The sequence below is a fragment of the Dromaius novaehollandiae genome, chromosome 3 (assembly GCF_036370855.1).
Source record: "Dromaius novaehollandiae isolate bDroNov1 chromosome 3, bDroNov1.hap1, whole genome shotgun sequence".
Classification (NCBI taxonomy): domain Eukaryota; kingdom Metazoa; phylum Chordata; class Aves; order Casuariiformes; family Dromaiidae; genus Dromaius; species Dromaius novaehollandiae.
Window position 1 is genome coordinate 14,524,986 of NC_088100.1, and position 15,792 is coordinate 14,540,777.

A 15,792-nucleotide genomic window follows, 5' to 3' on the forward strand; every position below is an offset into this window, starting at 1 on the left:
GGCAGTAGAGGAAAAAAACACAACAGTGTGCAACTTTCAGTAGTATGTCGGTGATATATAGGCAGTATTCTGTATAACCTTAGAAAGGGAATGGTAGTGCAATTTAAGGTCCAGTCCTGCTAGTGTGTCTTCTGCAACTTATTCCATTCACTTAAGCATTGGATGAATGTTTGCCATAGTGTTGCTTTAAGTGTTATTTATAGTAAAGACATGGCAGAGAAAAATGTAGCAAAAACTAACCAGGGCCAGTTTGGACTTTGGAGGTATAAGTGTGACAGCTGGTCCTTAACAAAAGTTGAACCGTGTTCCTCTTTAAGATGCAACTTCTCAGTTTTCAGCACTTTCTTTCACTATTAAAGTTGCTGTACATAATTGCATGAAAAACTGAAAGTGATTGTGAGTTGTGGCTTCCCATATTGAATAGTGTCCAGTCTGCAAAGATTCAAGAGATTTCAAAATTTAAGTCCTTAGTTGTTTTTAGCTTCAAATTCAGGTGTAATCTATATCTTCACTGACGCAATAGATCTCCAGAGGAAGGAAACTCTAAAGTGTGTGTGTGTGTGTGTGTGTGTATATATGTATATATATATATATATATATATATATATATATGTATTTAAGTGGGGTGGTTAGTGACAGAAAAGCAACTGATGTGATCACATGAAACAGATTAGACTTTGGCTGTGGACTTTTCCATAGCACTATTCTTAGTGGTACACTGGCTATACAAAATCCTTTGGGTTTTCAGATTTGCATTCCATCTGGAGGGCTGCTGATTAGCAACTAGCATATACCTTAACTGTGAACTGTTTTGTGCTTGATATGGAAATCATATGTACATATATGATCCCTGGCACAAAATATTTACGTTATGCGCTAAAGGAAAAGTGCTTAGAGAAAGGACTGAACTTTGTGATAACATTCAACTTGTCTGCATAGATTCTGCTCACATTTGCTTGGCCTAACCAGTAAGTATCATACCAAGTTGGCGATGTCTTTTACATTTCTCACCACAACTCCCCAGTTGGATTTGTTTTTCACCACCTTTATTTAATGGTTTGTAGCTCAAATAAAAGTTTGGCTTTATGTGCCAATTAGCAGGGAAAAATCGCACAGACAAGGGAGGGTAGACTGCACCTCGTTAAATGGGAGTGTTGTGCTTATGCCCTGGATCTGGGCAATCTGACTCTCCCCTTTTTCAAAGAAAGTGAAGAAATATCTGTGATTGCTTTAAATGTACATCTTCTTAGAAATGAACAGGAAGTTTTTTCAGAAGTTCTTTTTTTCAGTGACTTTCTGGAGGGAATGTGGAAAATAAGCTCCTTTAGTGTTTCTGAGATTTCAGTAAATGTCAAGCAACATTTTATCTGGTACTTATTTTTACCTTTGATATTTTCTTATACTATGTATTGCTCCTTATCTGGTTTAAAGGAGAGGGAGACAGAGGGAAAGGGTTGTTTTTAACTCATGACATCAGTTTGTAGAAGTCTTATTGAAGCCATTAGTCCTTTCTGAAGCAAGAAACAGTAGTTCCTTTTCCTCTTATCTTTCCATAATCGTATTCATGTATAAATTCGGCAGTATTGAATAAAGAAAGTGGATAAAGAAACAACTTTTGCAGTTAGCACTTTACGAACTGCAGGAGCTTTCTAACACAATGAGTTTACATCTAATTCCATGAAATGCCAATAAAAAACTTTTTGGTCGCCATCATGAGGCTTCTAAAAATAGCTGATACTTTTGATAAACTTTCTGTACTGCAAGATCCTGCTTTGAACGTGCTGAGTTACTATTTACTTAAAGAAAATTGTGTTTCCCTAATCTAAACTGAAAAATTAAAGGAGCCAGGAAAGAGAGCATGAGTCCTGCTTACACAGAAGTCTTAGTTTCAGCTTTGTTGTAGACTGAGGCCCCTGAAGACTGAAAGTCTTTTATATCCACAAAAGAGTACAAGCAGCAGCAGCTCAATCTGTTCAACTTCAGACCTGAAATGTAGAGACCACCTTTTAAAATGTGTTTTCCAGCTCACTCAGGTTCTCTCTGATATCAGTGAATCCAGCACCTTTTGGAAAAGGCTCCTGGTTTCTGGGATTGTTAACAGTGAAACTAAAGGGGAAGCAGAATCAACTCGGAATGTCAAATTCTCTGCTATTGCTGTGACCTAAGACACTGGCAATGTTCTGGGTCTGCCTTTTGTTTTTGAGGGGATTTTATCATTTGAGACTTTTACTAAAGGTCTAAAGACTGTTCCATGCTGTTGGGAAATACATCGCCTCTGATGGCATAGAGTACATATTTCTCCTGGATTGCAATACCAGTCCAATCTATTGCCCTATGTATGTAGTTTGTCCCAAACGAAATGGTCCCACCAATTTGTCTCAACAATTAATTTACTTGGGAAGGCTTCCTTTCATCACCATGTTAGTTATTGCAACAGCTAGGTTCAGCTTCTGGTTTTAATTACACTTCAATAATTGCAGATTAAATCTGCAGGTGAGTGGAAGTCACCAAACTGGATTTTGTAATCCTGAAATCACCTCAGTGCAATTTCTTTAGCTCTTCCCAAATTCAAATCTATGAAGTCTTAACCAGAATAAAGCAATATGAGAATAATGAGGGAAAGAGAGGTGTAATTAAAGGTGTAACCTTTAAGATAAGTTGAATAGTTATAGCCTCCAGTGTTTACAGAGCTGCCACTGAGAAGTGTTGCACAACAGTGGGTGGAAGGTGGTGGCCAACAGCCAACATCAAAGCCCCACTCTACTGATGAGACTGACTTAACCAGTCTTAGAGCTTTCCCCTCTATTAGAGACTAATATTTAGCTTTGTTGTAGAAAGGAATGTTTTGTGGGCTTTTGGTGCCAAGAATGCTAGCTTTGCATTCTTGGAGCTGGAGTCTTGCCTGCTCTTAAGAGCTACAGATCAGTTTGCATTGTTTAATACATTTGTAACTTTGAGACGTTGATGTTACAGGATGAAATGTCCCTTGCTTGTTTTTGCAGAGCAGAATGTCTGAGGTAGGCAGCCGTAAAGAACAGTTAATGGTTTGTGTCATGAACTATAAAAAGTGAACTGTGGGGCAGATGAAGTTGTTTATGGTTGCTTGCGCTCTTGCAGCCTGTCAAGATTTATCCTTGCTGGCCTGGAGAACTGTAACACTTCTTACCATCCATCAGGGCTATATAGTCATAGCTTGTGTTATTACTAGAAATTAAGCAATCAGAAGTAAGCTAGAGCCTTTGTATCAAAAATATAACTGTAAGTTTATTAATGTCTTTTTGGTAGTCACTTTTTGAAACATCCCCCACTTGATGCTTGGCCAACCAGCTATTCTCTTAGAGCAGCCATTAGGAGATGTAGTCTCAACCACATTGCAGCTGCTCTCTCCAGAGCTGTGCCAGAAGAAAGAAGGGGCCCTTTGGCTCCTCTTTGCAAGCAAAAGAGACGATGGTGATACAGGTGCATCAGAAACTGGGATATGTGCGTTCCACAGATATCCTCATGAACAGCAGCAATAATCTCTTGTAGAGATGTTTAGAATAAAATGATGGAAATGTGCTTCAAACCCCACTGCCATGAATTGTGTTCTAAAGCATGTTTGTGAATCCTTTATGACTGGACCTGGGAGAATACTGTGAAATAATCCATCTCCCAACAATTAGACAGTGCTACACAGATGCATTAGCTCTGTGCTTTGATTTGGCAGTGATTTCTTTCTGGCCTGGAGCTAAGTCCATATGGTGCTTTTTCTTAACCTGTTTGAAGTGATGGGGCTTGTCCAGCCCTCTCTATGGAGGTTGCCAGTGTTAGAAAAGCTGAGTTAAACCTCATTCTCTTAAAAGGGTGGGCATAGTGTCCACTGTTCCTACAGGTAAGTACAGGTTAACAAAACACTGTCTTGACTTCTCATTTTCCATCTAGATCAGGTGACTTCTGTAAGTCTCTTTTCACAGATCTAAATGATCATGAGCAGAGAGCTTATCGTCACCAAAAACAAGGAGGTTCTCATCCCCAGGTGCGTAGCCCTATAGTGCAGCACTGAGACCCTCTCTCTCCCTGAAGCCTTGAGCTGCAGCTGAAGAAGCAGGGGCTGCCCAGCGAGGGGGCAGGCTGCAGACAGAACTTTCCAGGATAAAGTTTCCCAGCTGAGGGATCCTCAGCTAAGGCTCAGCCCAGCCCTAAGGTAGGCTAATGGTTAAGAGAAGGTCAGGGTTAGAAGATGGACAGAGTCTAGAGCTCCAGTTATAGTGAGGCTCAAAGGGGCTTCCAAGGAAAAGCATTGTTTTCAACTGGACAAATGTTGGGGCCCCTTGAACAGGGGATCAGCCCACGCTTGGGTTGGGCATAAGGTCTGGGTTAGGAGAGAGACAAAGCTTAGAGCTGCCGCTAGAGTAGGGGTGGGAGGTTCTTCCAAAGAAAGATTTAGGCAGTAAAAAGTGTTCTCTCTGACAGCTTGTTTATTTGGACCACTGATGGAGGTCCATAGCTGGGTCTCAGGTCAGCTGTAGCATAGGCTTTGTGCTGGAGTATGGAGAGAGACAAAGCCTAGGGCTGCAGTTATAGTGGGATACAAGAGGCTGCCAAAGGAAGGTGTGATTCTTTTGCAAATGAATTCTCCCCGGGAACATTTTCATCTGGGCTTGAGATGGAGGTCCCTGGGTAAGGCTCAACCTGTGCCTCAGTGTCCATTAAGGGCTTAGGGTCAGGAGAGAGACAAAGCCTAGCACTTCAGATGGAGAGGAGTTGCCCAAGGAAGGTGTAAGCTGTAAAAACAATTTTCCCCTAGAGCTTCTTATGGGCCACTACTGTTGCTCCTCAATTAATGTCAGTTCAAACGTAATCCCACACTGTCATGAGTCTGGCCTGGCTGGTTTCCCAGGACGGGCAGAAAGGACATGACTGTCTGCCCGTGCCATGTAGATATGTCTTTTTAGTACCATCTGTCATCACCTGTGACACCAGGACTCCTAATAGCCTTCCCTTAGGTTTCATCACATATGGAAGGCAGTTTATATCATGTATTCCTGGTATCAGAACAGACATCTTGGTCCTCAAGTTCAGAATCTTACTGTAGAGCCAAGCCTGTGGTAAAATCCCTTCCAAAAGTGACTGAGCTCCATGCACGGCATTTATCCAATGTTTGTTTCAGAACAAACCTTTACCAAATTTATGAACATTTTAATTTCTAGCTTAAACACATCACTGGACAGCTCACACTCATTTTTTCCTTTTGCAACACAGGTCTCTAGTCTTTTAAGTTATATGATAAAAAGCTTGTCTCCATGAGCCCAAAGGAGCACAGAGAGACAATAGCAGGTGGGGGAACCCAAATAACACTATGCCCCAAAAACACCCAGGCCCATCAGAGGAGAGTGCCCAGCCCATCAAGGGCTCATGTCCACTCAATCACAGAAGAGTGCAGAGGCAGAGTGGCAGGCTGGGAACCCAAGTTACCTACTCAGAGGAATGGGCACCCTATCCAGCTCTTCCTAGAGATTTCTTTTTGTAGGCATTAGTATAAAGACTTACCTCTAATTGAGAGTAAATTTACTCTGGAGAGATTTATTAGAAAAACTTGATACTGAACAAATGATTCCATGTTTTAGTCCTGTTAGATGTCTGCAACGCAGGCATAGAAATCCCCTTGACTTGGGTGCAGAAAGTTCTCTGGGTTTTCACCCCACTTCAAATGTATCTATTTCTATTTCCGTAATCAAATTAGCTATCCTTCTTTTCCCCCAGATTCATCATTATCATCCTTGCTAGAAACTCAGCAACCCCATTTCCAGTGCAAAGTAGTTTTGCCTTGTTCGCTTTTGAAAAATGCAGGGAAAAATTTTGCTATTTAATACCTTTCAGAAATTCTAACTCAGTTTGAGTTTTGTCAAGTATCACTTTATCCTTATACATCCTGAGCTCCTAGATGTATCTGTCTCTGTTAATTGAGCTTTTTTCTCATAGCTCCTCCTGGACTTTGAGAACATTACCTTCTCTGGCTTCAACTCCAAGCTGTCTGGGATATTTTGGTATGCTTATTTGCCATAACAATGCAGAATATACAATGTCTTTTTAAACTCCAGAGTAATAGAGGTGACACAGTTCATCTACTACCACTCTACTGCCATGCTATTTTCAAAGCTGCTGTGGGAGAAACTCAAAATCTGATGCATTTAGAAAAAAGTCAAATCTAGCTCTTAAAGATCATTATTTTTAAAATATCTGTCACAGTCTCTTATCAATAAGCAATTGCAAATATATAGAACAAATAGATTCCCTGGAGAGACCAATCCTTGTTCATCACAGTCATTACCCCACACAGAAACCAGATCAAACATCTTGAGCACCAGGAAATGCAACCCGGTGGCCATGGACACAATAAACTGGACTCTGCATTATTGGATAGTTACTCTGCCAATCTGTTTTTAAGCAGTGATTTGACAATAACAGTAGAGGCCAAATTAGAAGCTATACCAGGGTCCAAGACACAGCCTTCAGGAGTTTTATGCCAAAAGCTAAATAATGTCTTCAGATGATGACAGTCATATCTTCTGTGCAAAGCTCTGTGGTCACTTTCCAATGACACCAGCAATGGACAGCAAGCATAGATTTCTGATAATGAATAGTTTTGATAGTTTTGCAAAGTTTTGACCCCCAGGCCTTAGGGTGTGAGTGGGGTTTTGTTTTTAGAAGCATACGGAGCCATTGCAGTTTCACAGTATTTGTTCACTTACTTCCTATTTATTTTGTAGAATTTTTCAGTGTTTGAGCATCCACGGAATTCTCTACATATTTTGAGGACAGATAATGCACAAAATACAGGCAAAAATCATAATTTGCTTTACCTCCAGAGTTGAAGCACTAATATTTCTACATAGGCTATCCTTCAGGGATGAGTTTCTAATCTGTTCTTAAAAATCTCCTGTAATGAGATTCTACACCCTCCATAGGTAATCAATTCTAGAACTTGACTATCGCCGTATCGAAAAGCTTTCTTTTATTTAATTTTCTTCAAAATGTAATAGAAAATGTCCCTTCCTCAAATTAACCTGTAGCATCTTGGAGAATACCTAAGTATTGTCTCCTTTATTATGACCTTTATATTTTGAAAGATTTTTCTATTTTTCTTTTTTTTCCTTTTCTAGGTTAAACAAATTTAATTCTTTTTCTTTTTGTTCATATATCTTTGTTTTCTTACTTTTTAAAATACCTCCTTTGGATTCTCCTTCTTTTTTTGTCTAATTTTATTTAAAATATTGTACCACAGTTGTGTCGTTGGCATTACTTCATAGAATGGAATAGTTACTTTTCAGAGCCTTCATGCAATGCTTCTCCACCTTCATTCCAGAATTACTTTTGTGTTTTTGACAGTCATCTTATATTCTCATTTTCTTTGTGGTTTGCTGTAACCCTAGCTACTTTCCTGTAATACTGTTGTGTAAATGGCTATTCTCACTTTTTTATTTATACTTTTAACTTTTTCTTCTTCAGTGCAACCATTTTTATTAAATTTCATGGCATTTTTCTGATAATGTGCTTTAACTACATCCTTCAAAATCTTTAAAGCATTTGTAGCATCCATTCATTGTTTTCTGGTCTATTAGCCAGATGATTGCTGAAACACAAAACGTAATTCAAGACCTATGACAGCTCTTCAATCTCAACCCCCATTTTCCAGGTTAAAAGCAAACTCTTAATAACTATTCTATGAGCATGTTTTTTTCATACTATTTTCAGTCAGTTGTGCAGGCATCTAATATTAACTTCACCTAGACCATATTTCCCTAGCTTTCATATGTAAATGTCAAGTGTTAGAAGCATTACTAAAGTCAAGATGTATATGTAAAACTACTTCCCACTAGTCCAAAAGCCCTGTCAGGGAAATAAATTTTATTAGTTTGGCATCATATATTTCAGACAATAATTTTTTTGTTTTCTTTCAGGTATCACAGACTGAGCTATTCCCCTGTAATTGCTGGACTTTCCTTCTTTTCTTTTGAAGTTAGGTGCTATGATAACTTTTTCCTCCAGAACATCTCTCACCTTCCTGGAGCTCTTGAAGGTAATCATTAATGATTTGGAGGTGGCTTTGGCCACTTTTGTTTCATAAATATCTAATGTACTTTTTCATGAGGCGCCTTGAACATAGCTAACTAATCTTTAACAAAGCCTTTTACCGTTTTAGCCTGTTTCACTGTTGCCAGTTATGAATGTTAATTCTGTTGAGTAACTAATCACATTTAATCTTTATTAGGAAACCTGGAGTAAAAAAGCAATGAATATTTCAATTTTTGTTAACATCAGTGATTTGCTTTCCTTTGCTTTCCAATAAAATATATTTTTTATTTTTTCTTATGTCTCTTGGTTGCTGTAGTTAATTTTATGCCTCACTCTGATTTTTGTCCCTGAATTCTTCTTCTATTTTTTCTAGCTAACCCGCAATCACCGTACTTTCTTGGGGTAATTTCTTGGAGCATGCTTTTCATGTCTACTCTCCTCTTTCCTTTCCACTTTCCCTACCTTCTTTTTTTTGCCTCTGTCACACATCATAATCCACAGCTCTGCATTTGGGTGATCTCTGATTTTTTTAGGTGATGCCTATCATTGTCAGCTCTGTTGAGACAAACTGCCATTTCCTTTGTTTCTTCGTTGAACCTTCTTCCTGACTTCAAAGCCCATTGCTATGAAGGGACACACTGCTTTACGTTTATCAAAACAATTTCACTTGCCATTATAACATCAATTGTTCGATATTATTAGCTCGATATTATGAGATTTTTCTGCAGCTCTTCACATTCAGAATTTTTAGTATTCTGAATCAGAAAAATCTGCCATATTGTTATGGTCTTGTCTAGATCATTCAGGGCCTGGTAAAGATACTAGCATAAGTTTCCAGATTGCAAAGATGAATCCTTATGTTGAGACAACTGACCATTTACTCATACCCTTTGTTTTTTATCTTTTTCATAGTTAATTGACAAGACAGTTTGCTTTCTTATAAATTAGTTTTTTATTAAGAATTGTTTCTGCAGGATCATGCTAAATGCCTTTACGAAATCTGAATTTAGTGCATCAAGCAGACCTCTGTGTCCACACTCTTTTTGACTCTTTCAAAGACCATTAACAGACTTGCGAGGTATGACTTTTCTACAAGGAATATTCATGGCATCCAGCATTAGACATCCATTGTATAGGTGTCTATGTGTGAAGAAATCATCCTGTTCTCCTTCTATAGAGGAAAAGAAACAATTTCAAGGTGTAACGCAATTTCTCAACATAGATAAAACTCTGGTATTTACCTGGATATCGTAATCTTACTCAGCACTTGATATGCATCTGTTTGTCTATAAATTACATTATTTTTAATAGTTTTGGTTTGGTGTAATTTGTTTGATAGAAACCCTAGTCTTACTGATCTGTCATTTCTTGAAACCTCTTCCTGTCCTCCCTGAGTTTTTTCCTGGTGAACATGGTCACAAGGAACTTGCTTAGCTTTTGTGTTATGTCTGAGACTCTTATGAATACTTCTTTTACATTTTGATCATCCAGTAGCCTGAGAGATGCTTTTGGCAGGCTTTCTATTTCTGATACATTTCAAAGAGTAGTTATTATTTTCTTTAATGGCTTTATTCTATTATTCTAGTTAAAATATCTGATTTTTATAGTTTTAGTCTTCTAACTTTTGTGTAGATGTATGCATATATTTAACCAAGTTTCTCAAATTTTCTTATGCTTTTTAAAGGGTTCAAATTTGTTCAAATTTTGCTGATTTTTTTTTCCTGTTTCAGTTTTGCCATACTCTATTCTATTTTTTATTTGAAGGTACAGAGGTACCTGCAGAGGTACAGAAGGTACATGCTTCACCTAATTTTTCAACTTTATATTAATATTTTGCCTTCTGGCTGTTTTTTCAGTAATGAGAAGTCAGAATGCTGTCATGGAGTTCATCATCTTTTGTCTCCTATGTAGTAGTTTGCATATTAACTCTAGAATCTCTCTTTTACCGTCCTCCAAATCAGTGGCATTTCAATGTATCATAACCATTGTCTGCTCCCTGGGTTTCTTGTCAAGGTTATTTATAAAACTATTTCTTTTTTCAGCAGTTAGAAAAGTCACCGTAGGATTCTCTCTAGTATCACCAAGCTTGTTATTTGTGTTCTTGATACTTGAATTTTCCACTTCTATACCCTACCCCTTTTAATTTTCCAGATTCCCTGATCTGCAACTGTACATGTATTTCAAGGCTGCCCTCTGGTGAAGCATTGCCACTGATGGCATTACTTCCTCCTTTGCCAGCTCCATGACCTTCTAAGACTTTCCTCCTCCTCTTCAGCATGGGTGTTGTGAGCCTGAAATGGGTTTCTCTACAAAGTCTCTGAACATCTCTGAATGTCCCTCTTCCATTTACTCATGATATTTATCAGTAGGAAATTCCATACATAAATGTAGTGTTAATAAAAATGGCATTGATAGTGCGTGCTATAGAGTCACGGAAGAGAGAGAATGCAATTGCTGTCTTGGTTGGCCGAGTCAACCTTAGAGCTATGTATTCACCTTATTAGACTGCAGAGAATTTAGGATGCCAGTAGTCCTTAGACAAGCAAGATGAGCATGAGGTATACCATTTCTGCTAATGTGAATGTGAATTAAGTGCTCAGCTCACTCAGGAGTTGAGGAAATCCCCCTGGTTACAGTTTTAGGATTCTAAATACCTTTGACAGTCGGACCCATCATGCTTACATGTGCTGTATGGAGATGGATGGGCTCTTATTCTGAGAAAGGCGGTTCCATGTGTTATGTGTGGGAGACTTGATGTTCAAGTGATTTTTGGCCCAAGAGAACTAAAACCATGTTAGGAAATTCAAGAGGTCCTGATTCCCACATCAATTTCTGAACTGTTCTTTTTCTTCTGTTGTTTCTTCTGAACTCAGTGACCTGTAATAGATTTTATTTCTGTGTCAGTGCCCTCTGGTGTTTGTATTTTTCTTTTGTTTAGTTCTCTTCTGTTTTCTTCTTCCTTTTTTTCTGGCATACTTATACTGAGAGATATCTTTCACCTAAATCCCTTTGTCCCCTGAAATGTTCTTTCTGACAGATCACATTTAACAATGCCCTTCTGCACTCCTTTCAAAAGTGTTTGTAATGCCCTTGGTTTGTGATATTTATTTCACTCTGTCTTCTTTTCCTTTCTTCCTTATTTTTTATAAACTCTAAAACTCTGGAGTTTATTATTCCTTGGACCACACACCTGCAGTGGTTTCCATAGCAACGGGATTCTGCAGCCCCCAGCTGTTTCATTCCTGATTCTTATTAGCGATTTGCTAGATGCTAGTAAAAATGCTATTGGTTTGGAGAGGCGACCTTGCAGCCAGTATCATAAGCTTTTAGTTACTTTGAAACTGCTTGTCTGGTTGCAAGTCCAGACTCCTTGGCTGGGATGACAGCTGAAGTCAACTATGACCATTTAGTAATCTCATCTCATTAGTTGTGCTTTCCTGTTATCTTTGTAATTACATGCTTAAGTTGATAGCTCATACTCCATCCAATTATTTCTCATGATCTAAGTAAATTCAGATTTCTTTGGTTCTTCCTCTGTCTTTCAGGAAACCTGATGAACAACTGCATTCCTTTAAATAAAATGTTTAAGCCACTTAGTATAGACAAATAGAGGGTGGACTGTTAAACCTCTTAAATACATTCACTAAAACATCTCCATCATGTCTCCAAAGGTAAACTACTTGTTACTTCAAGACGGGGTTTTGTGCAGACACTGTACTGAAATAATACAGTGATCTTTCTGCCTAATCTATCTTAGTTTTATGCCCTCATCACGATCTGAATCTGAATGTCTAATGAAGAGAAATGATCACTGAGGATTCAAGGAGAAAATCAATTTTATTTTACTTAGGTCCTAGCTGATTTCTAGAGGTAAAAGTCTAGTGGATTAACTCTTATATTATTTCCAATAAAAGCCACTGTATTATAAGGACAGTGGTTTCAATTTGGCTATGATTGTTTGTTTTGTTATTTCCATGGAATAAAATGCAAAACAAAAGCTGACACTATTAAAAATATAAACCACTTATTTTAGGTTTTATTTGTAAATAATTTTGTAGATCTCATAAAATATGACATAAAATTTTTATGTGCATAAGCAAGCATGTACACACACAGTTTTCAGTGCCAGTAACTTCGAAGGTAGGTGTTAGCTGTAAGAGGAACACTTTAGGCAGTCAAACAAAAAGACAAAAAGAGAAAAAAAGAGATTGTGTCAGAAAAGGCCAAGGAAAAAGTTATATGGAGCTCTCTGGGTAACTGGAAACTTTAAGATGGCCTAATAAGTTTAATAAGTTACCAGACAGAGGGCCAAGTAAAGAGAGCTAGCTAAGACATACTTTTACTTTAGCGTGAAATACTAATTCATTGAAATAGAAACTTTTAATTGAAAAGGGTTGTTCTGATGATTCTTTTGAATATATATTTTTAATAATTTAAAAATGAATCCAATTTTTTTACTTTAAAATGACTTAACAAAATGAATTCTGTTTATCAGTCTTTATATCAAATGTAAATTGTGCAAATTCTCCCGATGAGATGACATTATGATACAAACAGCTTTATTATAGTTTCTGGTTTGTTTTTTGTTTAGAAGCTTTTTCCTGCTCAACTCCACAAATTTATTTCAGAAAGAGCAGTACTTCAGTCCCCTATTTTTGGATACATTTGTGAATTTGTAGACAATTTTTACTTATAAACTGTAAATGGACTGATTTAACTTGTATTCTGCATGAAGAAATGAGATTCTGTATATTTTAAAAGAAAGCAAATGAGCCCGAGGAATTAATTTCCATCAGCTTTAATATGAAGGTAAGATTTGGTAAACATTTTGGTATTTTCTGATTTGCTTTTCTCCACCTACTGCAGTGATGATATGATTTTGGGTGCAGTTTTCTTCCACATGTTAGTCAGCTTCTTAATAGTTTTTAAGATAGTAAAGTGATCTTTATTATGGCAGATAAAATCATAAAAGTTGTTCTTTTGCATATCATTTTATATTATTCACACCTTGGGCTTTCAGTTGAAATAACCCTCTGCTTCCACTGACTTCTATGAAGACAAGCTTTGTCATTTCTGAAGATACAATGTGTTGTCACTTACTATTTACAGTAAATGTATGTCTCTCTATTCCAGAAAACGTTGAAACAAAAAGTTGGAGCACTCAGAACTGGCTGGTGTGTGGGTGGGGGTAACAGCTTTGCTATCACTCAGTCATTACAGATTCTGGGCAAATATATCTCCACTTTCCAACTCAGAAATTTTCACTTTGAAAATGCAATAACGTTATTGCTCTTTTCTAATAAAAAAATCCAACCTGGGTTAGGCAAGTCAAACTGGATTCCCTTGGGTGTATCTGTGCAGCCCAACAGAAAAGCAACCTTCTGAGCAAGTCTTACTGAAGGTATCATGTGAACACTTTTCTGGAGAGAAGTTTAAAAAGGCAAACATGAAAACTGCCTAGAAAATATGGCCAATATAGTAGCTTTCCACATTTTGGGTATGCAGCTGAGATGTTTGAATTATAGGAAATCTTTATTGTGTTTTTTATATGTTCACACACTTAAAATAGAATTGCAGGCAATGGTGCAGTGTCTTCCCTAAGCATGCCAGTGATTTCAGGTGGGAGGTGTCTGCTGCAAAAGTGAGCATCTCAGAAGGTTTAGTATGTAGTTTTTCCTGAAGACTGAACACATCAGTCATGTTAGGTAGCCGTAGCCGAGGCTGAGGCTGTAAGGACAGCGTAGCTCAGAGAGCAGAGAGAGCTCTGCAGCAAATGATGGGTGGCAGTGGCCCAAAGAAGAGTGAGCAAAGACTGGAGGAGAGAAAGCATGATTTTTAAGGCTGAGAGCCTGGCCGTATCCATTTCTTTTGGGACTTCCTTGGTATTCCTGTGAACTCCATTGTGAGTGGAAAGTTGTAGCTGTTTGCTGTTCTAACTGGCTGCATGTATCTGGCTGCTCTTTGAGTCAATATTTACTAACTGAAATTAATTTTGTTTTCAGAAAACTGTAGTGGTGTTTGCTTCCCCCCTGGCAATATAGCTAAACAGTGTTAATCTGACTCTGCTAGAACATTCTTAGCTTTAGCAAGATCTTTTTCTCTTAAAGGATTGTCCAGCAGAGTGAGCACGGGACCTGGACATAGGTCCCCTTAATTCTAATTCTTGCTCTGCTAACAAGGTCTTCTGTACGTTTTAGTGCACTGCTTCTGTTTCCATCCCGGTGTAGAACAGCATAGCTGGAGTGTATTGAAAACCATTTAGTTAATGTTAGTATAGCATTTTGAGGCTACACTGAACCCTTTATTAATTATGGAGAGCTGTGACCTCTACATACAGTTTGTGTGGAGTATGATGGATTATCTATCTGAGCAACTCCACACACTATGATTAAGAAGGGATTCAGAATTTCACACTTGAGCTGTAGGAAGTAATTCTTCTCAGGGAGCCTACTTTTAGGTCCTCTTACATAAACTGTGAGGAAAAAATGGTACCTCTGTTGAATATCTGCTTTTCCATCCTTAAAAAACATAAGCATTAGACTAGCAGATATTGCAGGGGGAGATACCACTAGGATTTTTTGTCTGCCCTCAATTTGAGCCACGGAAGGCTGAGGAGACTGCTGCGGATCAGCCCTCTGTACAAATGTCACCTCCTCCCCTGCCTCCCCCTACAAGGGCAGCCTGCGGTTGTGGCAGGAGTGGATTACACCTTCCAAGAAGAAGCAATTAAAATGTGGCAAAAAAAGTCCCAGTTCAGCTTTTGGCTTCTCATCTGTGAGTTTTGATTGTTAAGTGGAAAGGAAACCTACTGATGGTGTTTGCAGAAGCCATGCCTTCTGCTGGAAATGAGCTTTGAGATGACAAAGGGGGCTCTGCAATAGGCAGTTGCTGCTATATACCTATGGACTTTTTAAAATATGTATGTTTGGAAGAATGGAAAAAAATGAGCATGAAGGACTTTGGTTCTGACATTGCTGGAGATCAAATCAGCTAAAAACAGGTCCCTGGCATCTTCAGGAATCTTTGATTGCCTGATGCAATCACCTTTCTGCCTGCACTCTGAACTCCACAAACTTCTCTGTGGCTATTTTTTTCTTTTTTTTTTCTTTTTTTTTAATTATACTGACGTAAGTGCCACCTGCTGTGTGTATGGAGCATCGAGCTTGTCTGGCAAGGGGGAAGGATTACACTCTGTATGCAACGCACACACTTCGGGCAATATGGAGAGATCGCATGGCCAATGTGTTGGGCCTCATCACAAACAGGATGAAAACAAGCTGTGACAGAACCATCAAACCAAACTAAAGAAAACAAAAAGCAAAAACCCCAGGGACTCACTGAGCATTGTTGAATAATTGTAGAACCATATGTATGATGGGAGAGGAACAAAAGCAGTTACAAGTTAATTGGTTTGGTAAAATAGAAAGGAAATGCTGAGTAGCACGGAAGATTGTGCTGAGTGGCTCGTAGCAATATGTGCACATCTGGGGGTAAGGCAGAGGTGACTTCAGCTAATCAAAGCTCTCTGTCACCTTGAAGTGATACTTTCTTGCTTTTCTACTCAGTCATCTGGGTACCTCAGCACAACAGCAAGTTCATAATTGGCATCTCTCTAAAAGCAAGTACATTTGCACAGGGGTGCAAATATTAATGAGTAGGATAGCTGTGCAGCGAATATCCTCACTGACAGAGGTTATCCCAGCAGGAAAGAGAAATATGCCTGATCTGAACGTGGGA